The following is a 14,335-nucleotide window of genomic DNA, read 5'->3' as shown; positions in this document are numbered from 1 at the left end:
GACTACAGGAGTGAGCCACCATGCCCAGCTGCTCACCATCTAGTTTTATTGGTTTATACACCGTGTCAGTCTGAGAAGGCAAGTAAGGCATAGCCTTGAGCAATAGTCCTGAGCTATTCTTGGAAAATGCATAGAGTAAATCAGTTGGAATTTGCAGATGTTATCATCATCTTTGCACTCCTTCATGACACCGAATGTAGCATGTAAATAAGGTAGGACAGTACGATGTATGGAGCAACTAGAAGGCCACCTAGAGAGTGTCACAGATTATCAGGGTACTATATATACCATGCCTTTCTCCAATGTTCTTTTTGTAAATTCTGAGACTTGATCCTGTGAGAGTAGTAAGATACACTGGGGAGCGCATGAGTTAAAATATAAACATTTGGCCTGAAAAACAGAAGGAATTACAGCCTTAGTTGTGGTAAGCCAAAGCACTTTCCTTACAGAAGTAATAGCTGTGATTCTCAGATTTTAAAATGGTAAATTTAAAAGGCAAATGAAGAGCCTCTGATAGTGCTCTAACAACATGGGGCCCATATTTTGATGGGAGCCCCAGAACGGGTGAAATAGAGTCAATGTAGATATATTGATGTGTTTTCTGAGGTTAGGTAGCAATGTACGGGTGAAGGCTACTAATTCAGTTCCTCAGGCAGAGCAGACAAAAGGTTGGATTTCCAACTCAATGACTACATACTTGGTGATGATAGCACAGGGCATAATAGATTTCTGTGAGGGTCTGTTGACAAGAGCTACCAGAGTAAAAGCTTCGGCTACTAAATTAAATTTTGGGTCTCTAGTCATGGTACAGAGAGATGACAAATAAAACTCCCACACTGGTGGAGCCCAATAAACACATACGATAAAATATAAAAAGTCTGACATTTAATTGATCAGATTTTGGATTTTTAGAGTGAAATCAAGTAAATCCAATAAGATACCACTGTAGTATCAGCAAGATACTATTTCATATCTACCACACTACAAAAACTAACAAGTTTGACAAAGGGGGTTCCACATACTATAGGAAAAACCACTCCTCCCAGAGGACTCCACTAGGAGTCAAGAGAAAGCCCTAAAGCTCCAAGTGCTCAGAATAATTCCATCCATTCACTAACCTTCAGTTTTCCAACTTCAGTAATCAAACAAGCACTAGAATTCCAAGTATTCCTGTATCAAGAGAACTCCACTGTTCCATATGTTCCAGACAAGTCTTCCCTCCTCTCCTGGTCCTTTAAACCTCTGTAGGTAAGAGCCAATAGGGGGTCCCAGAACTCCAAATGCTCAGAATAATACCACCCAGTACCAGCTTCCTCACTCATTCTTTAGCCTTAGAGCTACTGGATGAGTAGAAGTGAAGAGAGGGGCCTGGGAAAATGCTCCTGGCAAGATTCCTAACCCCCATCCCCACCCCAACACTCACAGCTTCACTACCATTATCTGCTTGAAAGCATCAGGATCAATCTCACACCTACATCTCTGTTCATGTCAATCACCACCTGAAACACAGGACTTCTTGGTTATATCCCATCCCCTTAGCCTCAAATCCCCCCACATATGGCTCTATCAGTAATGCAATAACAAGTACTACGCTTGCTTTATTTTTTTTCACATAAAACAGGTACCATTTTGCTACAGTATTTATTTTGGCTATTTTTCTCCACTAAAATATAAACTCCCTGAGAGCAGGGCATTTTACCTTTTTATTTACTGCTATAGTGTCCTATAAATATTTCTGGAATGAATAAATGACAAAAATAAAATGTAACTTGAATTCTTATATTCTAATGACAGGACTACAAATCTGTACAATCACTTTTGGAATTGGCATTACCTAGTAAAGCTGAAGATGTGCATTTCCTATAACTCAGCAATTCCACTCTTAGGCACATACCCTAGAGAAATTGTACCTGTACATTTAAAAACATGAATAAAAATATTCATGGTAGCACTGTGTAATAGCAAAATAACAGCCACAATGGCCACAAACAGGAGAATGAGTAAATTGAGGTACTGCTATACGATACTGTCATCATAGATGAAACTCAAGAATGTTGAGCTTAAAAAAAATGTAAGTAGCACAAGCAAAAAAATAAACACATGCACACATTCTTATATAAACTTTCCACTTACATAAAGTTTCAAAAGGATATAAAATTAATGTATCATTTAGGGAGAAATATGCAATAAAGCTTTTTTCTTTTTTTGATATGGAGTTTTGCTCTTGTTGCTCAGGCTGGAGTGCAATGGCGCAATCTTCGCTCACTGCAACCTCTGCCTCCTGAATTCAAGCGATTCTCTTGCCTCAGCCTCCTGAGTAGCTGGGATTACAGGCATCCATCATCATGCCCGGCTAATTTTGTACTTTTAGTAGAGACGGGGTTTCTCCGTGTTGGTCAGGCTGGTCTCGAACTCCCAACCTCAGGTGATCTGCCCGCCTCAGACTCCTAAAGTGCTGGGATTATAGGCATGAGCCACCATGCCTGGCCCAATTGTGTATTTTTAGTAGAGACAGGGTTTCTCCATGTTGGTCAGGCTGGTCTCGAACTCCCGACCTCAGGTGATCCACCCGCCTCAGCCTCCCACAGTGCTGGGATTACAGGCGTAAGCCACCGCGCCCGGCTGCAATAAAGCTTTAAAAACAAAAAAGAAGTCCAAACTCGAGGATAATTATTACCTCTGATGGGAGAGGGAAGAGTGGGAGATGAAGGGCATTCAAAGAATTTCAAAGATAATTGTAATTTTGTTTTCTTTAACTGGGTGAAAGTACAAGAATACCCACTGTATCATAAATCCTAATAGCTTACAGCATCTCTATTCAATATTTTATAATGTTTAAAAAGAGAGAGAGGTTAATAAGCAAAACCAAACTTCCACACTGTGGACAAGAAGACCAGCAGCAGTTAATCTGCTCAGAGGCAAAGCAGGCAACTTACATTGGGATAAAGAAGAGCGAAATAGAAGGATACGGATCTTTGGTTTCCTCACAAAATTTTAAGCCATCTCTTCATAGAAATGAGGTAAAAAGAAGCCTACCTAATGATTGTACAAAAGAGGGTTTATCTTAGCATACTCTCTGAAGGCATGAATTTGTGTGTAGGGAAGTTGCTATTTCACATGACGCCTTTATACAAATTAGAAAAAGGCACAGTTCCTCCAACAATATACAACTCAGAAAACTTTATTCGGCAGGATAAACAGTATACAGTAACCCTCTGTCTATTAGATAATAACATTTAGTAGCTAACACTTATGGAGTGCTATTTTCTGTTCTAAACACTTTATTCATATTAACTCATTTAATCTGCTCACAAATCCAAAGGATACTCTTCCACCATGAATAAATATTGGTGGTGGGAGAAATCACCTCTCATAATTTTTCACTTCCACACCAAAAACTACAGGATAAACTTCCAGGAGTCCTGAATCCTCTGGAATTACATATAAAAATCTTTACGGCTGGGCGCAGTGGCTTATGCCTGTAATCCCAGCACTTTGGGAGGCCAAGGCGGGTGGATCACGAGATCAGGAGATGGAGGCCATCCTGGCTAACATACGGTGAAACCCTACCTCTACTAAAAATACAAAAAAATTAGCCAGCTCTGGTGGCGGGTGCCTGTAGTCCCAGTTATTCTGGAGGCTGAGTCAGGAGAACGGCGTGAACCCGGGAGGTGGAGCTTGTGGTGAGCCGAGATCACACCACTGCACTCCAGCCTGGGCGACAGAGCAAGACTCCATCTCAAAAAAAAAAAAAGAAAGAAAGAAATCTTTAATACATAGGTGCATTTTTTCCCAAAAAGATGGTACATCCTTTTAAACTCCCAGAGGAATCTGAAATGATTCAGGACCATTAGGCACTATGGTTCCTAACCATTTTGCTATCAAAGGTAACTTTTTTCCAACCCCACCCCTCTTCCCCCATTTTGGAAAGATGTCCAAACAATCTGCAGTCTTGTAATAATTTCGTTTTCTAATTTTTAGTAATCAGATAAGTAGATCTGCCAAACAGAATTTCTAATAAAACAAAAAACTAATGCTACCAGTCTTGGTTTAAAAACTTCCAACTTTTTTTTTTTTTTTTTTTGAGACGGACTCTTGCTCTGTGCCCGGGCTGGAGTGTGGTGGCCGGATCTCAGCTCACTGCAAGCTCCGCCTTCCGGGTTTACGCCATTCTCCTGCCTCAGCCTCCCGAGTAGCTGGGACTACAGGCGCCCACCACCACGCCCGGCTAGTTTTTTTTTGTATTTTTTTAGTAGAGATGGGGTTTCACCATGCTAGCCAGGATGGTCTTGATCTCCTGACCTCGTGATCCGCCCGTCTCGGCCTCCCAAAGTGCTAGGATTACAGGCTTGAGCCACCACGCCCGGCCCCAACATTTTAAATTAGACAAAATACGTTACATCCCTATAACAGAGTTAGAAAGATCTGGATATCCTAAAACTGGCTTCCTTTCTCAACTCCATTAGCTTAAGTCCTGATTTAAGCAGGACTTAAGCAGCTGATTTAAGGTAAGTATATGACTATCATTAGGTTTTTAGAAATGCTGAAAATACCTTGAGGACTACCATTAGTCTATGATTATTAAACATAATTGTTATTTGAGGAGCACACCATGTGCTAGGCCCAATGCCAAGTACTATGGATACAGAAAGAACAATCATTCAGGACTTCTAGAAGTCTAGGGAATCCAGACTGGAACCACTGATTTAGGTGAAGGCTAAGGGCCCTTAGAGGGATAAAAAAAGATCCCCTGTAGAGATCACTGGAAATTTAGGGAGGCCCACAGCAGAAGCTGGGATGCCTGTATTTTCAAACCTCCTTCACTAAAAACAGTGGGCAAAAGAACAAAATTTGAGGAGCTTCTCTGCTGCACAAATGCTATACAAAACAAAATACAAATCAGGGGTTTTATGTATGTGAACTAAAATAAGTTTAAGATCCTTCCTGAAACTTTATTAAAAGAAAATTTAGAAAAGAAAACAGTACTTTCACACTGAAACAGAAAATGTAGTTCTGTTTAATCCACTCAAATTTACATCAACCAACCATGGCAACTTTTTAATCAACTTCTCTAAATAGTCTACCTTGTTCTTTGCTATTTCCTGAATGTATGTTAGTAAGTTCAAATCCGCCTTCAATAGATAAAAATTCCCTTATTCTTTTTTGTCGTAGCATAATAATTAAGTTTCAGACTGAGTCAGGATTGGAATGACCTTTCCAGGCAATTTATCCCTTAGACTTTAGCCTCAACCAATTCCTCATATGATATATAAAATCAAGATAGGCACATAGAAAAAGTAAAAATGCTTTAAACTCTCTTGAATTCCCATTTTAAATATTTTCTTCTAGGGGGTACTACAGTCAAGGCTAATCAATAATCATAACTTTGTTTGTATGAGATAGTTTCTCCAATAAGTTTCATACACAAAGTGAAATCTTTTTTTTTTGAGACGGAGTCTCGCTCTGTCACCCAGGCTGGAGTGCAGTGGCCGGATCTCAGCTCACTGCAAGCTCCGCCTCCCGGGTTCACGCCATTCTCCTGCCTCAGCCTCCCGAGTAGCTGGGACTACAGGCGCCCGCCACCGCGCCCGGCTAGTTTTTTGTATTTTTTAGTAGAGACGGGGTTTCACCGTGTTAGCCAGTATGGTCTCGATCTCCTGACCTCGTGATCCGCCCATCTCGGCCTCCCAAAGTACAAAGTGATATCTTAAGAGTTTCCTATTTCACAACTACCTCTGAATTTAGATAATGAGAGATTAAGGAGTATGAGAAAAGGAATCATTCTTCTTTTTGAATTCATATAATCTAAAATAATTTTGTGTTGAAAATAAAATGCTCCTGGAAAAAAGTCAACTTGTTTTGTGAGAAACTACTTGGAATTTGGCAATCTTGAGATCACTGAGAGAAGGCATATGGATCACAATCTTCAGTACTATGTAGTACACACACTGTTCCCTCTTTAGAACAGATAAGCCAAATAAAAAATATGATCCAAGGTTAGAAAATAGCTGCAGAATGTTCTCCTCTCTCTTGCCCCAGGAACTGACAAGCAAAACAGGTGTGTATGCATTGCTAGCATACTTTTTGAGGGGGGATGGCCATAAAGGAGAACAACTGGTTTAGAAATTTACTGGTACATTTCTATCTATGTTGCTCTAATGCTCCAAAAGTCCATAGTCCAAATTCTGTCTACAATTTCACTTCAAAACACCAGCAGCCAAACCTTTAAGGCTAATACACAACTTTCAACAGTCAGATCTGGTGCCAAGCTTAGGTATTTCTATAACCTGTGCTAGCTATTTATTGTTTGTCTAAAACTAAATTTCTAAGTCTTGCCCACCCCTCTGTACCATACCCACTGTCATAGCATCCCAGCATTATTTTCACAAATGTTCGTTTCTCTGTATTTTCACTAACTGGTGACTTATTTTAGATTTTTGAAAGGGAGTTTGAAAAAGTACTAGCCTAGGAACAAAAAGCACTCTACTTCCCTAGGCAACTGTTTTTTACACAGGAACTGAATGCCTGGCGAAGTTGAAATTCTGTAGATATTCTGAGTACAGAAAGTCTTCCTTTCCTACTTACCCTTCTTCCTACTCCCTCCCAACTCCTTTGACTTGTCTCTCTAGTTTCAGTTGACCACGCAGAGGTATTAAGCTATGCACGAAGGATCTAAGAGTTTGCTAAGATTTCCGACAGTGGGTGGCACGACTGGCTGCCAGGTTTAGTTCAACTTCCCTAATCACTTTTAGTATCTACTTCAAGTCAACATATTTTTATTAAACTTTTTATTTTGAACTAATTTTAGACTTACAGAAAAGTTGCAAAAATAGCACAGAGTTCCGTTATATCCTTCATCTAGCATCTTATATAATTATAGTTATCAAAAACAAGAAATCAACATTGATACAATTCAGTTAACTAAACCACAGGCTATGTTCAAATTTCATCATTTCTTTTAGTTGTTATTTTTCCTTAGTCTTCAGTCTGTGACAGTTCCTCAGTGTTTACCTGTCATTTGCGGCCCTTTCTTGTCTTTGTGACCTTCACACTTTTGAAGAATACTGGTCAGTTATTTTGGGTTTAGTGTTTTTTGTTTTTAATTTTTAAAAATAGAGATGTGGTCTTGCTACGTTGCCTAGGCTGGGCTCAAGTGATCCTCTTGCCTTGGCTTCCCAAAGTGCTCGGATTACAGTCGTGAGCCTCGGCACCTGGCCTGGCCAGTTATTTTGTAGAATGTTCCTCAGTTTAGATTTTTATATTTTATCATGATTGGAAAGATAAAAAGATTATGCATTTTTGGCAATAACAAACACCACAGAAATGCCACTGTGTCCTTCTCACGGCGTATCTTTGGGTTCATGATGTCCTTGTCTTATTACTGGTGATGTTAACCTTAATCACTTTTTTAACATAGTATCTCCACTGTCAGATTACTATTTTTTCTTTGTAGTTAATAATTATCCTGGGAGAGATACTTTGAAACTATGTAAATATTCTGATTGTCCTCTAACTGGATTTTGTCTGCAACTACTAACGGTACTGTTTCCCTAATGGTGGTTTTGTATTTCCTTCTTTCCTTCAATGTTTACTAACTGGAATTCTTCTGTTAGAAAGAGTTGTCCCTTCTCCCCTACTTATTTATTCAGCAATATCAGTATGAACTCATTTTATTTTATGGGTTAAAGTCCAATACTATCACTATTCATTTTACTGCTCAAATTGCTCCAACCTGGATACCAGGAACTCCTTCAAGTTGGCTCCTTTTGACAAGGTCCCTAACTTTTTCTAGCATTTCCTTACTTTCAAGCACCACAGGATGTTTCAGGCTCATCTTGTATTTTCTCTGCCTCCGCACTGAAATCAGCCACTTCTCTAAAAAGTCCTAGTGCCTTTACAAACCAAGATCTGAATGCTCAGTGCTACTGGGGTATAACTATCAAGCCAACAATATGGACAACAAGTGTGTTTGTTTCCTTACTATATTCAACTCATTAGCTAGGAATCATTAGCATTACCTAGGAACTTGCTAAAAGAACAAATTCAGGCCCCAACCTAGACCCACTAGACCAGAATCTCTGAGAGCCTCTGGCAGGAGTTTATGTTTTAACAGATTTGCCAGATGACTCTGGTGTTCACTATAAAGTTTAAGGAGCATTGCTTTAAAGTTAGTTTTCCTTCATTATAAATCTTATATTTTTAATTTTAAAAAAGGAAAGCTTGCCGGGCGCAGTGGCTCACGCCTGTAATCCCAGCACTTTGGGAGGCCGAGACGGGCATATCACGAGGTCAGGAGATCGAGACCATCCTGGCTAATACGGTGAAACCCCATCTCTACTAAAAATACAAAAAAATTAGCCGGGCATGGTGGCAGGTGCCTGTAGTCCCAGCTACTCGGGAGGCTGAGGCAGGAGAATGGCATGAACTTGGGAGGCAGAGCTTGCAGTGAGCCGAGATCATGCCACTGCACTCCAGCCTGGGTGACAGAGCGAGACTCCATCTCAAAAAAAAAAAAAAAAGGAAAACTTAGACCTAATAATTTGCCTTGTATATAAATTATATTTTTACTACAACTAATAAAACTATAGGTGAATGGCCTCATCTGTTAAGGAACTAAACATTTCCCTTATCTTCTTTATTTTCCTACAACATTTGTTAAAAATCTAGTGATCAAAGTAGTTATAAAGGGGGGTAGGGGCGGGAGGCGCAGTGGCTCATGCCTTTAATCCCAGCCTTCTGGGAGCCAAGGTGAGAGAATCATGTCAGGCCAGGAGTTTGAGACCAGCCTGGTCAACACAGTGAGACCCTATCTTTACAAAAATACAAAACATAGCTGGGTATGGCAGTGTGTGCCTATCGTCTCAGTTACTTGGGAGACTGAGGTGGGAGGATCACTTGAGCTCAGGAGTTCAAGTTTGCAGTAAGCCATGATAGTGCCAGTATACTCCAGCCTGGGAAACAGAGCAAGCCCTTGTCTCGAAAAGAAAAGAAAAGAAAAGAAAAGAGAAGAGAAGAGAAGAGAAGAGAAGAGAAGAGAAGAGAAGAGAAGAGAAGAGAAGAGAAGAGAAGAGAAGAGAAGAGAAGAGAAGAGAAGAGAAGAAGAGAAGAGAAGAGAAGAGAAGAGAAGAGAAGAGAAGAGAAGAGAAGAGAAGAGAAGAGAAGAGAAGAGAAAGGAAAGAAAAGAAAAGAAAAGAAAAGAAAAGAAAAGAAAAGAAAAAGTAGTTATATACAGTACTTTAAAAAATACCGTAGTCAGGTATGGTGGCTCATGCCTATAATCCCAGGAAGTTCAAGCAGGAGAAGACTGCTTGAGCCCAAGGGTTCAGAGACCAGCCTAGACAACATATCAAGATCTTGTCTATACAAAAAATACAAAAATTAGTCAGGTATGGTGGTCTGTGCCTGTAGTCTCAGCTACTTGGAAGGCTGAGGTGGGAGGATTACTTGAGACTGGGAGGTCAAGGATGCAGTGAGCTGTGATTGTGCCACTGCACTCCAGCCTGGATAAGAGAGAGAGATCTTGTTTCAAAAAAGAAACAAACAAAAAACTTTCATACAAAGAATGTTGTAAGTCAGCCTCCAGGATCAACTCCTATCTACAAATATGACCTAACATCCATAAAGCAAATCTACCAAACATAAAACCCAATATAGCACTATCCTCTAAGGTCAGACTGTCTAGGCCTGAATGACTGTTCCAGCTTCTGACTTGGTGTTTCTCTTTCTCTCTCTGCCCTTGGTTTTCTTTGTTTTTTGTTTTGTTTTTGAGACAGAGTCTCACTCTGTCCCCCAGGCTGGAGTGCAATGGCGTGATCTCAGCTCACAGTAACCTCCGCCTCCCAGGGTCAAACGATTCTCCTGCCTCGAGCCTCCCGAGAAGCTGGGATTACAGGTGCCCGCCACCATGCCCAGCTAATTTCTTTGTATTTTTAGTAGAGATGGGGTCTCACCATGTTGGCCAGGCTGGTCTCAAACTCCTGATCTCAAGTGATCCATCCACCTTGGCCTCCCAAAGTGCTGGGACTATAGGCATGAGCCACTGTGCCCAGCCCCTGGCTAACTTTTTCCTTGGTTTTCTTAATTATAAAATGGAATAACAGTACTTAGATGAAAGAGGCAATGTGAAGATTAAATGAGATAATGAGCAATACTGACAACCACAGGGGCAGAAAAGAAGTCCTCAAAAACTGTAAATTGTTATTATTTGAACTACTACAGGCAAAACCAAACAGCTTCATTTAATTAAAACAAAATCCCAGAAGACACTAATGTTTTAAAATTTGACTTTTTCCAAAAATGTCATTACATTTACATGATATATACTCATAGTCAAGGGCTGAAGGAAAATCTCCAAAAACCAAACAATTTGATTTGTTGAGGTAGTGGAATTATAGGTGAATTTTCTTCCCAGAAATTTTGATTACCAAAATTATGTGCACAGTTCATAACTGAGTCATGGCACCAAAAAAAAAAAAAAAAAAAATTCATGTGTCAGCTCCTTTAAATACTAGTAAAAAGGGAAACAGCCCACACAGTGACAAAATAGGAATTCAAACCCAGCTATGACTCCAAAGTCTATGCTCATTGGGACACCCTTCCTTATTCCCAAATGTTTGATTTCTGTGCAAAATTTATGATAATGTATGATCGCCCTACGAATTCCTTCTTGTGGGACACAGTTTAATCCAGTAGTTCATATGATGTAGAAATATTAAAGAAATTTTAACACAATTAAAATTCTAAACGGTAAATAAAACAGCCAATTCTTCATTCTTCAAATTTTTTGGGAGGTTGTCAGATCTCCAAGTTTATGGGCCTTCGCAGTTAACTTAGTGAACAACCTCGAAGTGATAAAGCAGACAAGGCTTCTTGAAGCAAACTTTCCTTCAGGAAATTCAAGTGGCATTTCAAAGAAGTGTGGACTTTCCTGGAATAGAGTTTTGACTTCTGTGTTCCATGGAAATGAATGAAACACAGAAATGACTTCTTAGGCAAAAATAAGTTATATACAAAATACAATGCATTGTTAAAACACCCAATAATCCTCAAATAATTAGCTACATTCTGAAGTTAATTTACTTGTGAATTATTGAAGCTCTCAAGCTAGCATTACCTCTATATTAGGAAAGAAACTAGATAAAACAGTTCTTAAATGAGTCACGAAAGGTTGCGTAACAAACCTGCAGAAAAACAGGTAATCAAGTTGTGGACTGCACATTCAGCATAATAAACATTATTGAAGACAGGCACTCAATTTTCATAGCAAATGTTAGTTTTTCAAACTGTTCTAATCCACACAAAGGCTTCCAAGAACATCTGTAGTTACTCCACCACGAAGTTCCTTTTTTTATTAAATGTTTCCACTGGCCCTTTATATACTCACCTTGTGCTCAAAAAATAGAGCTCAAAAAACATGGATAACTGCCACAGCTTAAAGAAAGGATCTCTCATACAGATTCAAAATAAAACGTGTTACAACCTAAAGACAGGTAAAACAAAACCAGTATGTTTAATCTATATAACTCATTTCTGGATCTGTGTAACAGTATAAAGTCTGATAATTAAGCATTACTCATAAAGTAGAGAGTACTATGAACTTTGTTAAAAGAAGGAAAAGGCACAAACTTTTTCATCAGGTATTAAATACAATTGGGAGAATGTACATATATAATATGTAAGCAAAATGGTAGGAGGTCTTACTGAAACTTCAACTTTGCCCTTTTTAGCACCATTTTTTTTTTAAGTACTATCTTTTCAGGATTAAGATTAAGAATGTCGAGATCCTAGGCATGCTGGGCATGGAGTAATCGCCACCTACACTAGTAGGCAAATTTCCCACTTACATTTCGAACCCTAAAATAATTCTGCTTCTCATATTAAAGTCTAAACCCCAAAATTTACTCACATCTTACCCCATTTAATATTTATAAGATTCAGTTTCTTTTTATCCTAAAACAAAAATATACCCCCAACCTACCTCGTTTACTGTTTGAGTGAGGCCAGGCGTGGTGGCTCACGCCTGTAATCCCAGCACTTTGGGAGGCTGAGGCGGGAGGATCGCTTGAAGCCGGGAGTTCGAGACCCGCCTGGGCAATACAGTGAGACCCTGTCTCTACAAAAATAAAAAATAAAGTTATTAGTGGGGCATGGTGGTGCGGGCCTGTAGTTCGAGCTACTTGGGAGGCTGATGCGGGAGGATCGCTTGAGCCCAGAAGTATGAGGCTGTGGTGAGCTACAATCACGCCACTGTACTCTAGCCTGAGTGACAGGGCAAGTACCTGTCTCAAAAACAATAAAAATTAAAATACCATTTGTGCGGTAGGGAGGTGGGGGTGGGGAGGGGCCGTTTCTGGAAGTCCTTTTGAAAAATTCAAGACATTAATTCCAATACTAAAACATGGAAAAGTTGCATAGTCATTTTGTTTACTTACAAATTCTGGCGGGGTTTCAAATCGTAGAACTGTTAGTATCAGGAGAGCCCTTCGAGTGGTCTTTCCGCTCCACACCGCTCGGCTGCACCCAGCGGCCGCTGCGGCCCGAATGTCGTCCAGGGTCCCCGCCCATATGACAAACACTTTCCGCCGGAAGGCGCCTGTGGAATGCTGGGACTAGTAGTCTCCGCGCCCTGCCTTCTGCCTTCTCTATCCTTCACCCTCTACTGCCAGGTCGTCTGACCCAGCGACAGGCGCGGTAAATGCGCGACCAAACCGCGGAGGTCCCCGAGTTCTCATGCTATCTGACAGGATTACAGGCATCTCTGTAAGACGTCGACCACCCTGACCCATATGACTTGACATTCATAGACTGAAGAAACTCATAGGACCAACACAGTGAGAAGCAGTACCAAATGATAATGGCAAGCACCAAGTCCTGGAACACACCCTCTGTGCCATTAAGAGGAGCATGTACTCAAACGAATTGCCTAATCTAAACCTCAGTTTGCTCGTGTGTCAAATGGGGACAACGTTACTTACCTCATAAGATGGTTATGAGTAAATTAGATGACATATGCAGTATGTCTGCTAAATGACAGTAGTGACAAAAAAATAGCTATTGTTTTGATCTATTAATTTTATAAATGTGAAAATTAAGAGATGGCGAGCAATTTACCCAAGAACATACAATTTGTTGGGGGCAAAATCGAGTAAGTCTAAAATTCCTGTTCTTGACCTATACCAATTCAAGACAAATCTAAACCAATTTCAAGAAGAAATCTACTCATGTAAAACTCCCTTCCCCTTTCCTCAGTTTTATCCATAACAGTCCTGACCAACACACTATTTTACTTATTTTGATTTTTGCCTGACTCCTCCCATAGAATATAATCTCCAAGTAGGCAGGAAACATTTTTTTTAAAATCAATTTTGTTCATGCTGTATCCCCATCATAGAGAACAGGGACTGACTACTACATAGTAGCTCAGGTATTTATTGAATTAATAATTCCTCATTTAATGTGATTTTTTGGTGCCTTCACTTCTCAACCATCCTCTTTTGGCAGAAGTGACAGGATATGGTAACTCTCTTGGATGGTGTTTAATAATTAACTGCAATTCCTAATTCAACAAAAAGTAGAATACTATATTCCATCCATTCATTGTGTTTAATTTCAGTATAACATTTCCAGCTATTTTCATTTGTATTAAGTCATTAAAATATTTTTTCTATCATTTGTAAGACTGGGGAATAAATGGAGCCAGCTACTATATCTTTAATTAACTTCCTCCTGTTTAATATTTTAATCATATTTTCCTTATTAAAATTAAGTGTTGCCCACTTCATTTCTACTACTAAGTCACAACAGATAGATGATTTCTCTTTAAATAAATGAATTTCTGCTTACCCTAAGCAAAAAGTTCCTGTACAAAATTTGTTCTCAAATGTTTCATTTAAAATAATTTATTTTGACCAGGCGTGGTGGCTCATGCCTGTAATCCCAGGACTTTGGGAGGCCAAGGCGGGTGGATCACCTGAGGTCAGGAGTTCAAGACCAGCCTTGACAACATGGCAAAACTCTGTCTCTACTAAAAATACAAAAATTAGCTGGGTGCGGTGGCAGACACCTGTAATCCCAGCTACTCGGGAGGCTGAGGCATGAGATCACTTGAACCCGGGGTGGCGGGAACCGGCCTAGGCGAAAGAGCCAGACTCCGTCTCTAAATAAATAAATTAAAAATGAAACAAAATAACTGATTTAGGAACCCAGTCTCAAGAGCACAGGATTTCTAGACCTAGCCCTAATAGTTAAGTGTGTGAATTAATGCCAGTCATTTAATCTGAATTGTAATTTTTCGTGTTTCTCTTTCCCAATAAATGGCAAATTCCCTAAAGGTAAA

General features: G+C 39.8%; 1 protein-coding gene across 1 annotated transcript in view; it reads right to left on the bottom strand.

The window, feature by feature from the left end:
- Positions 1-12,072, bottom strand: part of LOC126940440 (torsin-1A-interacting protein 2) — a 39,003-nt gene extending 26,931 nt beyond the window's left edge. The window contains exon 1 of the mRNA XM_050766350.1: positions 11,978-12,072. The gene's annotated coding sequence lies outside the window, so the exon portion shown is untranslated. The remainder of the gene's footprint in view (positions 1-11,977) is intronic.
- Positions 12,073-14,335: the final 2,263 nt, after the last annotated feature.

The sequence above is a fragment of the Macaca thibetana genome, chromosome 1 (assembly GCF_024542745.1).
Source record: "Macaca thibetana thibetana isolate TM-01 chromosome 1, ASM2454274v1, whole genome shotgun sequence".
NCBI lineage: Eukaryota > Metazoa > Chordata > Mammalia > Primates > Cercopithecidae > Macaca > Macaca thibetana.
This window is presented reverse-complemented; position numbering and strand designations above follow the sequence as displayed.